This window comes from Bufo gargarizans, chromosome 6 (assembly GCF_014858855.1).
Source record: "Bufo gargarizans isolate SCDJY-AF-19 chromosome 6, ASM1485885v1, whole genome shotgun sequence".
In the NCBI taxonomy this organism is placed as follows: Eukaryota; Metazoa; Chordata; class Amphibia; order Anura; family Bufonidae; genus Bufo; species Bufo gargarizans.
Window position 1 is genome coordinate 159,561,761 of NC_058085.1, and position 14,332 is coordinate 159,576,092.

Sequence of the window (14,332 nt, forward strand, 5' to 3'; positions counted from 1 at the left end):
GTGTTGCTACTGCTGCTTGTACTACTACAGTCATCTCGTTTTACACGCTTCCGATTACCAGACATTTTACTATGAGACCTATAAATGTTAAGTCACAGGTGTGGTACACAAATTATTAAACAGTAGAAAGATTGCAAGTGTTTTTTTCTGTAATTTATAACCAGAGTGCTAGTAAACTCCCCTCTACAAACACACTGAACACTTCGAACGCATTGAAAATTAACAATCGTAATATAATTAGTGATGAGCGGCACAGGCTATATTCTAATTGGCGATATTTCACAAATATTTGGGCAAATATTCGTCATATATTTGCGAATTCGAGATTATTTTCTTGATTGCGAAAAATCTGCAATGTAATATTCCCATAAGGCTACTTTCACACTTGCGGCAGTGGATTCGGGCAGGCAGTTCCGTCGCCAGAACGGTCTGCCGGATCCAGTAATCCGGACGCAAATGTATGCATTTCTGAGATGGATCCGGATGCGGATCTGTCTGACAAATGCATTGCAATGCCAGATCTGTCTTTCCGGTTGTCATCTGTAAAAACGTATATGGTATTTTTATTTTTTTACATTTTTAAAGGTCTGCGCATGCGCGGTCCGGAAGAACGGATCCGTCAATGCAGTAATTTTAATGCCGGCACTTATACATTTCAATGGAAATTAATTCAGGCAAGTGTTCAGGATTTTTGGCCGGAGAGAAAAATGCAGCATGCTGCGGTATTTTCTCCGGCCAAAAAACGTAAGAGGGACTGAACTGATGCATCCTGATGCATACTGAACGGAATGCTCTCCATTCAGAATGCATTAGGATAAAACTAATCAGTTTTGAGCCCCTAGAACGGAACTCAATACCGGAAAAGAAAAACACTTGTGTGAAAGTACCCTAATGCGCGCAAAATACTTTTGCTACATTTTCCAAGCTGCTAGAAGTTTCCTGAGAGTGGAGAAAATGGTTGGCACAGCAGAACATAAAAAATGGCTTTATATGCAGTTAGAGTGCTCCAATATATTTGCAATTGCGCTAATCGGCACAAATGATGCAAATATTTTGGCGCAATATGTGAAACTTCACATTTTAGCAGGTCTGCATGTATGTATGGACAGCAGAACCTATCACACTACCTAACACTGCACTACCCTGCACTGCAACAGCTACACTATATCAAAATATACAGTTGCAAGAAAAAGTATGTGAACCTTTTGGAATGATAAGGATTTCTGCACAAATCGATCATAAAATGTGATCTGATCTTCATCTAAGTCACAACAATAGACAATCACAGTCTGCTTAAACTAATAACACACAAATAATTAAATGCTACCATGTTTTTATTGAACACACCATGTAAATATTCACAGTGCAGTTGGAAAAAGTATGTGAACCCCTAGAATAATGACATCTCCAAGAGCTAATTGGAGTGAGGTGTCAGACAGCTGGAGTCCAATCAATGAGATGAGATTGGAGGTGTTGGTTACAGCTGCCCTGCCCTATTAAAAACACACACCAGTTCTGGGTTTGCTTTTCATAAGCATTGCCTAATGTGAATGATGCCTTGCACAAAAGAGCTCTCAGAAGACCTACAATTAGGAATTGTTGACTTGGAAAGGGTTATAAAAGTATCTCCAAAAGCCTTGCTGTTCATCAGTCCACAGTAAGACAAAGTGTCTATAAATGGAGAAAGTTCAGCACTGCTGCTACTCTCCCTAGGAGTGGCCGTCCTGTAAAGATGACTGCAAGAGCACAGCGCAGATTGCTCAATGAGGTGAAGAAGAATCCTAGAGTGTCAGCTAAAGACTTACAAAGGTCTCTGGCATATGCTAACATCCCTGTTAGCGAATCTATGATACATAAAACACTAAACAAGAATGGATTTCATGGGAGGATACCACAGAGGAAGCCACTGCTGTCAAAAAAAAAACATTGCTGCGCATTTACAGTTTGCACAAGAGCACCTGGATGTTCCACAGCAGTACTGGCAAAATATTCTGTGGACAGATGAAACCAAAGTTGAGTTGTTTGGAAGAAACGCACAACACTATGTGTGGAGAAAAAAGAGGCACAGCACACCAACATCAAAATCCCAACTGTGAAGTATGGGGGTGGGGGCATCATGGTTTGGGGCTGCTTTGCTGCGCCAGGGCCTGGACGGATTGCTATCATCAAAGGAAAAATGAATTCCCAAGTTAATCAAGACATTTTGCAGGAGAACTTGAGGCCATCTGTCCACCAGCTGAAGCTCAACAGATGGGTGTTGCATCAGGACAATGACCCAAAGCATAGAAGTAAATCAACAACAGAATGGCTTAAACAGAAAAAAATACGCCTTATGGAGTGGCCCAGTCAGAGTCCTGATATCAACCCAATTGAGATGCTGTGCATGACCTCAAGAAAGCGAGTTCAGTAAAGAGGAATGGTCAAGAATTACTTCTGACCGTTGTGCACGTCTGATCTGCAACTACATGAAACGTTTGGTTGAAGTTATTGCTGCCAAAGGAGGTTCAACCAGTTATTAAATCCAAGGGTTCACATACAAACCGGATTCCAAAAAAGTTGGGACACTATACAAATCGTGAATAAATACTGAATGCAATGATGTGGAGGTGCCAACTTCTAATATTTTATTCAGAATAGAACATAAATCACGGAACAAAAGTTTAAACTGAGAAAATGTACCATTTTAAGGGAAAAATATGTTGAATCAGAATTTCATGGTGTCAACAAATCCCCAAAAAGTTGGGACAAGGCCATTTTCACCACTGTGTGGCATCTCCCCTTCTTCTTACAACACTCAACAGACGTTTGGGGACCGAGGAGACCAGTTTCTCAAGTTTAGAAATAGGAATGCTCTCCCATTCTTGTCTAATACAGGCCTCTAACTGTTCAATCGTCTTGGGCCTTCTTTGTTGCACCTTCCTCTTTATGATGCGCCAAATGTTCTCTATAGGTGAAAGATCTGGACTGCAGACTGGCCATTTCAGTACCCGGATCCTTCTCCTACGCAGCCGTGATGTTGTGATTGATGCAGAATGTGGTCTGGCATTATCTTGTTGAAAAATGCAGGGTCTTCCCTGAAAGAGATGACGTCTGGATGGGAGCATATGTTGTTCTAGAACCTGAATATATTTTTCTGCATTGATGGTGCCTTTCCAGACATGCAAGCTGCCCATGCCACACGCACTCATTCAACCCCATACCATCAGAGATGCAGGCTTCTGAACTGAGCGTTGATAACAACTTGGGTTGTCCTTGTCCTCTTTGGTCCGGATGACATGGCGTCCCAGATTTCCAAAGAGAACTTTGAATCGTGACTCGTCTGACCACAGAACAGTCTTCCATTTTGCCACACTCCATTTTAAATGATCCCTGGCCCAGTGAAAACGCCTGAGCTTGTGGATCTTGCTTAGAAATGGCTTCTTCTTTGCACTGTAGAGTTTCAGCTGGCAACGGCGGATGGCACGGTGGATTGTGTTCACTGACAATGGTTTCTGGAAGTATTCCTGAGCCCATTCTGTGATTTCCTTTACAGTAGCATTCCTGTTTGTGGTGCAGTGTCGTTTAAGGGCCCGGAGATCACGGGCATCCAGTATGGTTTTACGGCCTTGACCCTTATGCACAGAGATTGTTCCAGATTCTCCGAATCTTCGGATGATGTTATGCACAGTTGATGATGATAGCTGCAAAGTCGTTGCAATTTTTCGCTGGGTAACACCTTTCTGATATTGCTCCACTATCTTTCTGCGCAACATTGTGGGCATTGGTGATCCTCTACCTATCTTGGCTTCTGAGAGACACTGCCACTCTGAGAAGTTCTTTTTATACCCAATCATGTTGCCATTTGACCTAATTAGTGTCAATTGGTCTTCCAGCTCTTCGTTATGCTCAAATTTACTTTTTCTAGCCTCTTATTGCTACTTGTCCCAACTTTTTGGGGATTTGTTGACACCGTGAAAATTTGAATCAACATATTTTTCCTTTAAAATGATACATTTACTCGGATTAAACATTTGATCTGTCATCTACGTTCTATTGCAAATAAAATATTGACATTTGCCATCTCCACATCATTGCATTCAGTTTTTATTCACAATCTGTTTAGTGTCCCAACTTTTTGGGAATCCAGTTTGTATCAGAAATCCACTTGTTGCTGCTGAAGAATAAATGTAGACTTCCCTCTACCTGTCTTCCTGGCTTGAATCCTAAGGTCTATGATGGCTTCTCTGGGCCGTGAAGCTCCAGAGAGCTGGGAGGAGAGAGAACCTCTCCTTCCCCCTATAGCTCCTCACTCCATCTCCTCTTGAGAGCTCCCACACAACTCCCTCCCTAACTAGGCCTGAACTGCACTATTAATCTTGTGGTGCTACCCCCATCTAGTGGTGGATGTATGTAGTGCACTTCACAGCCTGGTAAATAGGAATATCACAGGATGATGCAATACAGCATGATATACAGATGATAACAAAAAGCTTTTGCAGTTCCCACATAAGCTAGTGGGACGCTGCAGATCCATTTACGGTCTCCATTACCATGGATGAGAGTTTTTTCTGAAATTTAACCCCATGCCTTTGAGGAAAAGAAATGTTCATTAAATTGCCACTAGCCTTGGAGTCCACCATAGCAGAGGTGGATATCCACTGAGAGTTAATCAAGAACTTAATGGGAAGGAAGCAATAGGAGTCTTTATTCTCTTTCTTAATATGAGGGGCCACCGATGAAATGGAATGGATGATTGCTTTCTCAGATAATTCTGTTTCCAAAGCCATTGATTCTCCATCCGAAAAGTCAGGATCTGTAATAGCTGCTACCAACCTCCACGGACGGCTAGGGCAGTTGATAAGGAAGTGGTCAGACTTTCCACAGTAAAGGCACAGACTTTCCCGGAGCCTGTGCTCCCTTCGATCAATGCTTTCACGTCTTAGTATGGAATCTACTTGCATAGGATCACTTCCGGATTCTCTGAAAATCTTTCCTTGGGGTTCCTTGGAAATGGACACAGGAAAAGAGGGCGACTGCTTAGTATCATAATTCAAGGTAGCCCATTTCTCTTGTCGTCAATCAGTCGGGTATCGATTCGAATGCAATGGTTAATAAAAGCATCCAAACCTAAAAAAGCCTCCACATGGGCAAGTTCAGCTTTTAATGCGCTGCATAGTCCTTTCCTAATAATTTTTTTTTTCGCTATGTCATTCCAATTGGTGTCGACAGCCCACCTCTTGAACTCCATTGCATACTCTGTGACAGGGTGTCTTCCCTGGCGCAATGCTAGTAATGCTGCTTCAGCTGCAGCAACTTAATTGGGATTGTCAAACATTTGACTCATGGCATCGATAAAGTCCTCTAAGTGATTTAGCCAGGCGTCTTGAGTCTCAGTCAACAGACTAGCCCAAGCAATGGCTTTATGTGTCAGCAGCATAATAATACATACAACTTTATATCTATCAGTAGGAAACTGAGTTGCATTCGCATCAAAGTATAGCCTACATTTATTGAGGAATCCCCAGAATTTGTTGCGGTTTCCGCCAAATCTGAATGGTGGCAACTTAGGGGTCATTGCAAGCACTGTACCGGGTGGTACAGAATCTCGATTCTCCAAGTGGACTATCCGCTTAGACAATGTCTGCATGGTACCATGTAGCTCTTGAATCACTTGTCCATAAATTTGGATGTTTTGGGAAGTTTGTCCTTCAAAGGCGTCATATTTTTTTTTTAAAGTCTGCATCTCGGTGCTAGCAGTCTGCAGTTGCTTAATGAGAACCTCTGAACTCCCAGTCCCGGCGGACTCCATTTTAGGCTTGAGTATTCTGTAACAATACTACTGGAATCCAATGGCAGGGACAAGGCCTAAACACAGGAGGCACCATCGTCTTGAACAGGAGGTAGCAGGAATGATGACGAAGGCAGGGATTCAGACGAGAGATGGGGGGGAAACCCAGGGAGCAGTCAGCAGGTGTCCAGGAGTAGCAGGGTAAACCGCAAGGCAAGAGGACTGCAGAAGCAGGAGCTAAGTCACAATACTCATGCAATGAGTAACAGGCTTGAGAGATTTATATATAAAACAGGAAGTAAGATGGCACCCAGGTGAGACTCAATCTACCATCTTAACTGAGGGAAAACTTAAGGGCAAGACAGTCTGAACTAAACAGACATAACAGGATGATTCCTGACAGTGATTCTGTCTCATGGTACATCTCTCTTCACCCGTTTGAAGCTATGTGCTTATTTCTCTAGAAAGTCTTCTGCTGCTGAAGATAACTATGATATAGGTAATCGCAAGCTTTTGGCTATTAAGTGGGCATTTGAGGAATGGTGTCATTTTCTAGAGGGGGCTAGATGCCAGGTAGTGGTCCTTAATGACCACAAACATCTGATGTTTCTGGAGTCTGCAAAAAGACACATAGGCAGACACATTGGGCTTTGTATTTTACACGTTTTGAATTTGTTGTTACCTATATGCCAGGTTCCAAGAACATCAAGGCTAATGCCTTGTCCAGAAGCTATTTCTCTAGAAAGTCTTCTGCTGCTGAAGATAACTATGATATAGGTAATCGCAAGCTTTTGGCTATTAAGTGGGCATTTGAGGAATGGTGTCATTTTCTAGAGGGGGCTAGATGCCAGGTAGTGGTCCTTAATGACCACAAACATCTGATGTTTCTGGAGTCTGCAAAAAGACACATAGGCATACACATTGGGCTTTGTATTTTACACGTTTTGACTTTGTTGTTACCTATATGCCAGGTTCCAAGAACATCAAGGCTAATGCCTTGTCCAGAAGCTTTTGTGCCACTCAAGCACCAAAGACTGAGCTGGTTCTGATTTTACCTGCAGAGATTGTGGATTCAGCTATTTCTCCTGATCTGGCCTCCGAGATCTCCGCTAATCAGATTCAGGAACTTGAAGGTACTCCAGCAGGTAAAGGAAGGGTGGGAAGGGTTTCAGACTCCTTTATTTACAAATAATTTTTACACTTTTAACACTCTTCTCCAACCCCCAGTGCCCCCACCTTCACCTCTCATCTCAGCTGAGGACTTTGCCACATACTTTAAACAAAAGATTTAAAACATCAGAGAAGGCTTCAGTGCGTAGTTCCCACAGCCCCTCTACACAACTACTCTGCCCTGTTATCCAAAAACCTTCTCCTCCACTATTACTTAGGAAAACCTTTCCACCCTACTTTCCAGATAGCATCTCACCACCCTTGCACTTGACCCAATCCAATCCCACCTCATCCCGAACCTCACCACAGTGTTTATCTCAGCCCTTCTTCAACCTAATAACCACTGGCGTTTTCCCCTCTGGTTTTAAACATGCTACCTTTACACCCAACCTGAAAAAGTCTTCTCTTGACTGTCACCGCCAGGTCTCTGAGAAGCTCTGACAGACGTTCTTCAGTACCTCTTGCTTGAGGTTCTTTTGTTTTGGTTTCGTTTTGTCATCTCGTTTCCCTCTCTCAGCTGTCATCTAGTTGCACTGATTACATCCCTTTATATCCCCTCCCATACTGCATCACTTTGCGGTTTATACAACTTCCTGGATTGTGCTCACTGCTAGATGCTGCAACTGCTGGTTCCTCAGGTAAGTCTGTTCCTTTATTTGTGTTTTCCTGTTGGCTTGATCCTAGGTGACCCTGACTCCCTCCGTATTAAGTGTAGGGAGCCGGTGGTCGTGTCCCCTCACTATTATAGGGTTTTCAGGTGTCACACAGTCTAGGTACGAGGGCATGCAATTATCTATCATAACGATCTTTGCATGGGCTGAGCAGTCAGGGAGAGCTCTGGGTCTTTTATAGGCCTCACCCTTATGTTCCTTAGTTTGGGATCAAGTCAGTCGGATCTTTATTTGTATCTTCTAGTTTTCTGCAACACCATCCATGACATTGACCCATCATCTTTGTCTAGTTATAACCTCATATGACTTCCACTATATGCCTCAAAGCTACTTGAACAACATGTCCACTTTGAACTGTTCTCTCACCTCTCTTCCTGCTCCCTCTTTGACCAGCTACAATCTTCCTTCCGACCCCACAACTCAATTGAAATTGCCCTTACCAAAGTCACCAATCACCTGCTAACTGCCAAAACCAAACAACATTAATCTGTCATCCTCCTCCTTGACCTGTCTTCTGCCTTTGACACCGTTGACCACTCCCTTCTTTTACAAACTCTTTTATCTCTTGGTGTCATGGTCTTCCTCTCCTGGATCACGTCATATCTCACAGACTGGACATTTAGAGTCTCCCACTTTCACACCACCTCCTCATCTTATCCCGTCTCTGTTGATGTACATGAAATACATGGAGGTAAAAATAACTTTTTAAATGTGCATGGATTGAAGTTGTCCAGCCCCTAATACCGGGTGGTGATAGAGGTCGTATTTTTACTCCAGAAATAAGCAGCCTGAATTATAAAAAGTGTAGCTATGGACCCTCTGGGGCTAAATGATAAAAGCCACCTAGTAGTGTTTTTATAGTATTAGTAGTTTATGTGTGTGTTTTTTTGTTTGCCTTCTTTTCTGATTGGTCTTCATACATGTGTCATTCATTTAATTAGTGACTAAGGTGTGGGAGTATTTATGAACCACGCCAATTCAGTCACTGATGACTTGAAAAAGCACAACAAGCGCGAAACGGCTGTTGCCTTCTAGGTGTTTTTTGCCTGCATGCAGCTGACCTTTTTATGTGAATAAAGCTGCAAAGAGTGCCGCATTCTTTTTTCTTTTCTCTCCTTTGTTGCAAATTCTAAAAAACCATCTAAAAAATTTGCTCTGAATTTAATTGCTCCATTCAAAATTCGACAGGTTATAAACTCTGTGTCTTTTCATGTTAAGTTACGTGATTCTTTCAAAATTCTGAATATTTTTCATAAATCTTTGCTAAAGAAATATGTTACTCCTCTGGTAGAAGGGGAAACATAATATGAAGTTAGAAGATTTCTGGATTCCAGAAGGGTCCATAATAATTTACAATACCTGATCCACTGGAAAGGTTATGGTCCTGAGGAAATGTTATGGGTGTTAGCTGAAGAGGTTGATTTAGAAATTCCATGAGTCACACCCTGACAAACCTGCTCCTATTGAGGGTTCAGTGGCCCCTCCTGAAGGGGGTGTCACTGTCACGGTTCCCATGGCTGCTGTTCCCACCGTGTGGCTGCAGTGTCCGGTTCCCAGGGGAGCCAGGGCTGCAGGGTGGCCTCTGCTCTAGTGGCCAGAGCCAAGGGCTAATGAGGACATGCGCCAGGGCTCCAGAGCATAAGGGCGCATGACTGGCAGCTCCACCCAGCGTGCTCAGGCATACCAGCCTGAGCTGCCTTCTTTCAGTATAATAGGCTGGCACCTGCAGGTGCCAGTACATTTCTTGTCCTCTGACTCTCCCTACTGGTCCCTAGCATTTATTGAAAACTCCTTTGGCTTGGATATCTGGATTTGGTATTGTAACTACTGTATGGATCTCTCTCTGCCTGCGGCGGAGATGACAGACTTCTCATCCAACAGTGGGTTTTTAAACTCAAATGTTGGTTTATTTGTCTCACAGCACATCAAACTTCCAAGTTTGGCATCACTTGGCATGGTGAAGTCACAAACAAAGGACACCCATATATTATAATAACATATTTAATTGAATTACATCAATTTATAACAAAATAAATAAATAGATGAATATGTAGCTGCAAAGCGGTCAGCGCTGCGAAAAAGCAGCTCCCCATCAGGTACACAAGGATAATAGATCCCCTGTGGGAGTAACCTGTATGTCCATCAGTATCATGCATACAGGGACATAAACAACCGCCCAAAGTAAGATTACACTACAACTTGTGAAAAAGGTATAGAAGCCACAAATTGCATAAACCCTATAGGCGAGATAAATAATAACAATGAGATATCACTTGCAAATAATCCAACCTAAGTAAAGCATAATGGCAGAAAATACCTGATATGTTGATATAAAAGTAGGGAGATCAACCCGGACCTGCAGGGAGCTCACCCCGAAGCGCGTTTTGCTCTGCTTTTTCAAGGGGCATGCCTAACCTGCCCAGTTGACCCTCTTATCCAATTAATAAATGTGCACACTCACGTCACACTATGCTGCATCGGGATCAGCGAATGCCACCACATCCGTCCGTTCCACCTCACTTCCGTTAATTTATTCTTGCATGCAGGATCTTCACATCCTGGTAATCTGATCAGGAGCATACCGGTTGGGCAGTTCCTGCGGGCTTGCAGGATCTGTTCATCTGATGGAATGTTTGAATTGCAGGCTGAGGACCGCCGAAGAAGATTCACACAGAGTGGATATGGCAAGAGTTGTATTGAGATGGCCTACAAGAGAGCACGACTATAAAAGAGATGTGATCTCCTTCATAAAAAATCAACATGTCAGGATCCACAACAAGTTACATTAATTACTGGATCTAACAACAAGTGGAAGGAGGTAAATACAGCCTTGAATAAATATTGGAATATCCTCAGATTAGATCACTAGTTACAAAATGTGGTGTCTCCATATGCCTCAGTAACTTTCCGGACAGCTAGGAATCTGCTTGACCAATTGGTCCGCAGTTACTACACTCGTAAGGAGGTAGGCCTTTTTGGGACCAATAGGCTCCTTGGGGGAGCAGAAAATGTGGGAAATGTGTGGCCTGTGCCAACATGGACAGGGAAACTCACTTCCACAATTCTACACGTGATAAAGTTTTTAGGATTACATATCCAATTACTTGTACGACGGTCGGAGTCATCTACTGGGCTACCTGTACATGCGACATCATCTATGTAAGATTGACATCTAGACAATTGAGAAGAAGGGTTAGAGAACATGTACTCTCAATCACGGCAGCCAAAGATGAGGAGGACAGTACACAGTTGAAGACTCTGGCTAGACATTTTAAAGAGGCATGACTCGGATGGCAACCTGTTACGTATCAGGGGTATTAACCGGGTTATAATTTCCCCAAGGGGAGGGAACTGGAAAAAATATCTGAATATGTCAGCACAGGATGTCCCTTTCTTTTTTTGGTGCCTGTGTCAGTGTACTCTTTGGCTGTTGCTTTCTCTGTGGTGCTCTACATTTATTTATTTTTCGTCCTGGGTCCAAACCTGATGCTTGGGACTGTTGGTTTTAACTGCTATTATCTTAATTTATATTTATAGTGTATTTTAACAGTCCATGTATATTATGTCGCACCTTGCCATCTAATACTTTTATGTATTTCAGAAATACAGCTAAGCCCTAGATGCCCTATATAGTTGATTTTTCCAATCATGGTTGCAGGTACTGCAATGAAGTGAACTGGATGGCCTTTCTGAGTATGGATGGATTGGGTTGAGAATTAGGACCTTTGGGTATTAAATGTGGTGGTAGGGGGGTCTGTTTGGTATTTAACCTCTTACGGACCCATGACGTACCGGTAAGGCATGTTGTCCCAGTACTTAAGGACACATGATGTACCGGTACGCCATGTGTATTTCCGATCACCGCTGGTCATTGAGCAAGCACCTTGCTGGATGACCCCCCCCCCCCCCCGTGTTGGCGATTGCCACAATCCGCAGGTCAATTTAGACCAGCGGTTTGCGGCTTTTCAATGTTGCGGCGGCTGGCGGCGGTGCCATCGGGACTGTAGGGGGGACCCGATTGCATGGAATGCAGTGCGATGCCTTCCTGAGGCAACGGCGCTGCCTTCTTGTGACGAGCCCACTGGATCTCACAGGCCAGAAGCTGTATGAGTAATACTCAATGTATTACTCATACAGCCAATGCATTCGAATACAGAAGTATTGGAATGCATTGTAAAGGATTAGACCCCCAAAAGTTGACAAAAAATAAAGTGAAAAAAAAGTTGAAAAAATAAAGTCCCCCCCCCAAAATTCAAAGCTTTAAGTAAAAATAAACAAATATGTCATTTTCCCCAAATAAAGTTAAAAAAAAGGGAAAAAGTAGGGGAAAAAAAGGAAACATATTAGGTATTGCCGCGTCCGTATGACCTAACCCCTCAGATGAACACCGTAAAAAATTAAAACTATGCTAAATAAACAATTTTTTTGTCACCTTACATCACAAAAAGTACAACAGCAAGCGATCAAAAAGTCGTATGCCCACAAAAATAGTACCAATCTAACCATCACCTCATCCCGCAAAAAATGAGCCCCTACCTAAGATAATCGCCCAAAAAATAAAAAATACTATGGCTCAGAATATTGAGACACTAAAACACAATTTTATTGTTTTAAAAAAGCTGTTATTGTGTAAAACTTACATAAATAAAAAAAAGTATACATATTAGGTATCGCCGCGTCCGTATCAACTGGCTCTATAAAAATATCACATGACCTAACCCTTCAGATGAACACCGTAAAAAAATAAAAAATAAAAACTGTGCTAAATAAACCATTTTTTGTCACCTTACATCACAAAAAGTGTAATAGCAAGCGATCAATAAGTCATATGCACCCCAAAATAGTGGCAATCAAACCTTCATCTCATCCCGCAAAAAATGAGACCCTACCTAAGATAATCACCTAAAAACTGAAAAAACTATGGCTTTCAAACTATGGAAACACTAAAACATGATTTTTTTGTTTCAAAAATTATATCATTGTGTAAAACTTACATAAATAAAAAAAGTATACATATTGGGTATTGCCGCATCCATGACACCCTGGTCTATAAAAATACCACATGATCTAACCTGTCAGATGAATGTTGTAAATAACAAAAAATAAAAACTGCCAAAACAGGTATTTCTTGTTACCTTGCCTCACAAAAAGTGTAATAAAGAACAACCAAAAATCATATGTACCCTAAAATAGTACCAAAAAAACTGCCACTCTATCCCGTAGTTTCTAAAATGGGGTCACTTTTTGGGAGTTTCTACTCTAGGGGTACATCAGGGAGGCTTCAAATGGGACATGGTGTCAAAAAACCAGTCCAGCAAAATCTGCCTTCCAAAAACCGTATGGCATTCCTTTCCTTCTGCGCCCTGCTGTGTGCCCATACAGCGGTTTACGACCACATATGGGGTGTTTCTGTAAACTAAAGAATCAGAGCCATAAATATTGAGTTTTGTTTGGCTGTTAACCCTTGCTTTGTAACTGGAAAAAAATTATTAAAATGGAAAATCTGCCAAAAAAGTGAAATTTTGAAATTGTATCTCTGTTTTCCATTAATTCTTGTGGAACACCTAAAGGTTAACAAAGTTTGTAAAATCAGTTTTGAATAGCTTGAGGGGTGTAGTTTCTAAAATGGGGTCACTTTTTTGGAGTGAGGGGTGCATCAGGGGGATTTCAAATGGGACATGGTGTCAAAAAACCAGTCCAGCAAAATCTGCCTTCCAAAAACCGTATGGCATTCCTTTCCTTCTGCGCCCTGCCGTGTGCCCGTACAGTGGTTTACAACCACATATGGGGTATTTATGTAAACTATACAGTAGAATCAGGGCTATAAATATTGAGTTTTGTTTGGCTGTTTACCCTTGCTTTGTAACTGGAAAAAAATGATTAAAATGGAAAATCTGACAAAAAAGTGAAATTTTTAAATTGTATCTCTATTTTCCATTAATTCTTGTGGAACACCTAAAGGGTTAACTAAGTCTGTAATCAGTTTTGAATACCTTGAGGGGTGTAGTTTCTAGAATGGTGTAATTTGGGGTGGTTTCTATTATGTAAGCCTCACTAAGTGACTTCAGACCTGAACTGGTTCTTGAAAAGTGGGATTTGCTTCTAAACTTCTAAGCCTTCTAACATCCCCCAAAAATAAAATGTCATTCCCAAAATGATCCAAACATGAAGTAGACATATGGGGAAAGTAAGTAATAACTATTTTTGTAGGTATTACTATGTATTATAGAGGTAGAGAAATTGAAACTTGCAATTTTTTATTTTTATTTTTTTTACTCCATTTTACCAGTGTCATGAAGAACAATATGTGATGAAAAAACTATCTCAGAATGGCCTGGATAAGTCAAAGAGTTTTAAAGTTATGACCACATAAAGTGACACTGGTCAGATTTGCAAAAAATGGCCTGGTCCTTAAGGTGAAAATGAGCCCGGTCCTTAAGGTGTTAATCATGTGCTGTTGATACATTTTACATTTTTTATAATATGTATTTTGGTTGTATATAATATGAATTTGGGGTTATAAAATATGCACATTTATGTTAAATTGGTATCTAAGCATGGTATCTATTCATGTGGTGTACATATATCTATTTAATTTGAATTTTGTTTGTATGCCATATATACACTGCCTGTCCAAAAAAAAGGCGCCACCTGGATTTAACTAAGCAAATAGTTAGGAGCCTCCTATTGGATAATTACCTTTCAGCTGGCAACAAGTTATTTA